This window comes from Procambarus clarkii, chromosome 54 (assembly GCF_040958095.1).
Source record: "Procambarus clarkii isolate CNS0578487 chromosome 54, FALCON_Pclarkii_2.0, whole genome shotgun sequence".
NCBI lineage: Eukaryota > Metazoa > Arthropoda > Malacostraca > Decapoda > Cambaridae > Procambarus > Procambarus clarkii.
Window position 1 is genome coordinate 3,695,089 of NC_091203.1, and position 6,201 is coordinate 3,701,289.

The following is a 6,201-nucleotide window of genomic DNA, read 5'->3' on the forward strand; positions in this document are numbered from 1 at the left end:
CAAAGCCCTCCCGAAGCGAGCCTCATGCCTCCAGCAAAATGTCCACATCTCCTAACCAGTCATTTATCTGTTTTCTTCTTCATTGCCCATAATCTCAAATTGTTATATATATATCCAAGCAACTATTTTACATATGTGTTATCACCTCAATATTTGCTAGACCTTCTAATCAGGTCAGGCTTGATGAATAACTCTCAAGGAGGGAGACTCGTTTCTCCTGCAGGCTGAGATCATAACAACAACTACAACCACACCACAAGTAGTACACCACTAATAATATACCCCAACTAGTACACCTCTATTACCACACCACAAATAGTACATCTCTACTACCACATCACAACTATCACACCACAATTAGTACACCACCACCATTACACAACTACAACAACACCACGACTAGTACACCACTACTACCACACCACTACTGCCACACAATTCCTAGTACACCACTACTATCACACTATAAATAGTACACCACTACTACCACACCACAACTACCATACCATAACTAGTTCACAACTACTATCACACCACAACTAGTACACTACTACTACCACACCATAACTAGTACACAACAACTAGTACACCACTACTACCACAGCACAACTATTACACCACTACTACAACAACACAACTAGTACACCACTACTACAACACCACAACTAGTACATCACTACTACTACACCACATCTAGTACACCACTACTACCACGCCATAACTAGTACAAACCTATTACCTCACCACCACTTGTACACCACTACTACCACACCACAACTACTACACCACTACTACCACACCAACACTAGTTCAACACTACTACCACACCACCACTAGAACAACACTACTAGCACGCCACTAAAAGTACACCACTACTACCAAATCACAACTAGTACAACACTACTACCACACCACAAACTGCAGACCACCACTAGTACATCATTAATACCACACCAGAAATAGTACACCACCAATAGTACACAACTTCCAGTACACCAATACTACCACACTACAACTAGTACACCACTACTACCACTCCACAACTAGTACACCACTACTACCACTCCACAACTAGTACACCACTACTACCACACCACAACTAGTACATAACTACTACCACACCAAAACTGGTACACCACTACTTCCACACCACTAGTACACCATTACTACCACACCACCACTAGTACACCACTACTACCACACGATCACTAATACATAACTACTACCACACCACAACTAGTACACCACTTTACCTACACAACAACAAGTACACCACTACTACCTCACCATCATTAGTATACCACTGCAACCACACCATCACTAGTACACCACTACTACCACACCACAACAAGTACACCATTACTGCCACACCACCACTACTCCCATATTATCACTAGTACACCAATATTACCACACAACAACTAGTACACCACTACTACCACACCACCACTAATACACCACTACTACCACACAATCGCTAGTGCACCACTACTACCACACCACATCTAGTACACCACTACTACCACACTACAACTAGTACACCACTACTACCACACCACTAGTACACCACTACTACCACACCATCACTAGTACACCACTACTACCACACCATCACTAGTACACCACTACTACAACACAACAACTAGTACACCACCACCAAAACACCACCATTAGTACACCACTACTACCACACCACAACTTGTACACAATTTCTACCACACCACAACTTGTACACAATTGCTACCACACCACAACTCTTACACCACTACTACCACACCACAACTAGTATCCCACTACTACCACACCACGACTAGTACACTACTACTACCACACCACAACTAGGACACCACTAATTCCACACCACAAGTAGTTCACCACTACTACAACATTACAACTAGTACACCACTGCTACAACACCACAACTAGTACATCACACCTAATACACCACTTCTACAACACCACAACTAGTACACCACTACTACCACACCAGAACTAGTACACCACTACTACCACACTACAACTAGTACACCACTACTTTCACACTACAACTAGTACACTACTACTACCACACCACAACTTCTCCACCATTACTACCACACCACAACTAGTACAAACCTACTACCTCACCAGCACTTCTACACAACTACTACCACAACACAGCTAGTACACCACTACTTCCACAACACCACTAGTAGACCATCACTAGCACACCATTACTAGTACATCACTACTACCAAATCACCACAAGTACACCACTATACCACACCACAACTTGTAGACCACCACTAGTACACCACTACTACCACACCAGAAATAGTACACCACCAATAATACACTACTACTAGTACACCAATACTAACCCACCACAACTAGTTCAACACTGCTACCACACCATAACTAGTACACCACTACTACCACACCACAACTAGTACACCACTACTACCACACCAAAATAGTACACCATTATTACCACACCACTAGTACACCACTACTACCACACCATCACTAGTACACCACTAGTACCACACCATCACAAGTACACCACTACTACCACACCACAAATCGTACACGACAACTAGTACACTATCACAACTATACCACTACCAGTATACTACTACTACCACTGCACAACTAGTACACCACTACTACCACATCACCACTAAAACACCACTACTACCACATCACCAAAAGTATACCACTACTACCACTCCACCACTAGTAGTCCACTACTACCACTCTACAAGTAGTACACCACTACTACCACACCACAACTAGTACACCACCACTACCACATCACCACTAGTACACGACTACTACCACTCTACAAGTAGTACACTACTACTACCACACCACAACTAGTACATCACTACTACCACATCACCTCTAGTACACCACTACTACCACTACACAACTAGTACAACACTACTTCCACACAACAACTAGTACACCACTACTACAACAGCACCATTAGTACACCAATACTACCACACCACAAGTAGTACACCACTACTACCACTCCACAACTAGTACACCACTACTACAACACCACAACTAGTACACAATATTATAGTCATGTGGGTTGGTGGTATTGCCGTCGTTGATCCTTCTCTACGGACAACCCAACCCACAACTCGGTAGGGTGATTATACCTCACTAGGAGATCACCCTTGGCGTTTCTGGCTCTTGGAGAGGGGCTCAACGTCACACATTTAGGGGATGCGGCTCCAACACTTAGCCTCGTTCTCACGTGCACACACCCACACGAGCCGCTGTGACTCCCCACTCTCTCCTTAGGTGATATGATCTCCTCAATCCCCTTTTGACTTATTAGTATTACCTATTACCCTGTCCACAGCAGTGGTTCTTGGTTCTTTCTCTCTCTCACCTTCTGTACTATTTCATGGGGAAGTCTCACTAGGACAAGGTCAAATACCAGCAAATTTGAATACATTTACTGGACAAAGCACATACACAATACATACACACATATAATGATAATGAATCCTATACTCTATAATATTACAATCAGATTGCACTCCAACACCATCAGAACTCTACCATCAGCTTATCAAGTGGTATCCTATCTCCTGGTTCACCACCTGATACTATCAACCTCATCAAGTTGATCAAGTCTACATACACTGTTGCACCATCAGCAAGAGAATATATATATATGTGTATCTATAAATGTGTACAAAGAAAATCAGCATTTGAATGCAATAACATATATCAGCATAAATGTTCCTTGATACACCGCAATGATCAACCGATCACCCTATCAGTCCTAGAACACATACATCTGTAGGTAATCCAGCCTACGATTGTAACTCTAAACTTAAGTATAAAACACTCCTTGACATAAGAATGCCAACAATCACTCACCTCTCACTGCGTCATGCACGCTAATGACAACCAAACACTATCAACTCCCTACAAGTAATCCACCAGAACTTCCCTTCCACCTCTGGAAGTTCACTACCCTGATATCTTTAGGTTCTTCCTGGCTTAACTACCAGGATCCTCTGCAGCTCCTCCAGGCTGCTATCATGAAGTTTCCTTGAGCAACTACGGTGCTTCACCCTTCTGCTAGGGTTCTCCACAGCTCTCTTGGCTGCTACACCATGAAGTTCCCTCGAGCAACTATGGTGCTTCACCACCTCTACAGAAGCACGTGACACTCCTCTTCACTGCCTTTCCTCACAGCTCGAGGTCTTTGCCTCCAGTACCTTTGAGTCTCAGCAACTACTTCATCTGTGCTGGCTTCGAAGTTCTCAGCAACTTCTTCCCCAAAGACAAACCACAGATTGTCTGGTCGAGGGCGCTCCTCCCTCTGAGAAGCTTGGTCAGGGCGCTTCCACGGCCCACAATAATGCCTCTGGGCGGTTTAATAAACACTTCTCATCGCCCAGGACTTGAGACCACACTTCCCCAGCTCGATTCCACAGCTGGTACGTCTGCACACTTCTCTTCTCTTCGAGATATATCACTAGGGGTTCTTTTCTGACGGGAGCTTAACGGAACGCGGCATTCCCCCTGCGATGTCAGGCACTCAAGTGAGGTCAAAGCCCTCCCGAAGCGAGCCTCACGCCTCCAGTAAAATGTCCACATCTAACCAGTCATTTATCTGTTTTCTTCTTCATTGCCCATAATCTCAAATTGTTATATATATATCCAAGCAACTATTTTACATATGTGTTATCACCTCAATATTTAATAGACCTTCTAATCAGGTCAGGCTTGATGAATAACTCTCAAAGAGGGAGACTCGTTTCTCCTGCAGGCTAAGATCATAACAACAACTACAACCACACCACAAGTAGTACACCACTAATAATATACCCCAACTAGTACACCTCTATTACCACACCACAAATAGTACATCTCTACTACCACATCACAACTACCACACCACAATTAGTACACCACCACCATTACACAACTACAACAACACCACGACTAGTACACCACTACTACCACACCACTACTGCCACACAATTCCTAGTACACCACTACTATCACACTATAAATAGTACACCACTACTACCACACCACAACTACCATACCATATCTAGTACACAACTACTATCACACCACAACTAGTACACTACTACTACCACACCATAACTAGTACACAACAACTAGTACACCACTACTACCACAGCACAACTATTACACCACTACTACAACAACACAACAAGTACACCACTACTACAACACCACAACTAGTACATCACTACTACTACACCACATCTAGTACACCACTACTACCACGCCACAACTAGTACAAACCTACTACCTCACCACCACTTGTACACCACTCCTACCACACCACTACTACCACACCAACACTAGTTCAACACTACTACCACACCACCACTAGAACAACACTACTAGCACGCCACCAAAAGTACACCACTACTACCAAATCACAACTAGTACAACACTACTACCACACCACAAATTGCAGACCACCACTAGTACACCATTAATACCACACCAGAAATAGTACACCACCAATAGTACACAACTTCCAGTACACCAATACTACCACACTACAACTAGTACACCACTACTACCACTCCACAACTAGTACACCACTACTACCACACAACAACTAGTACATCACTACTACTACACCAAAACTGGTACACCACTACTTCCACACAACTCGTCCACCATTACTACCACACCACCACTAGTTCACCACTACTACCACACGATCACTAATACACCACTACTACCACACCACAATTAGTACACCACTTTACCTACACAACAACAAGTACACCACTACTACCTCACCATCATTAGTATACCACTGCTACCACACCATCACTAGTACAATACTACTACCACACCACAACAAGTACACCACTACTGCCACACCACCACTAGTACACCACTACTCCCACATTATCACTAGTACACCAATATTACCACACAACAACTAGTACACCATTACTACCACTCCACAACTAGTACACCACTACTACCACACCACAACTAGTACATAACTACTACCACACCAAAACTGGTACACCACTACTTCCACACCACTAGTACACCATTACTACCACACCACCACTAGTACACCACTACTACCACACGATCACTAATACACCACTACTACCACACCACAATTAGTACACCACTTTACCTACACAACAACAAGTACACCACTACTACCTCACCATCATTAGT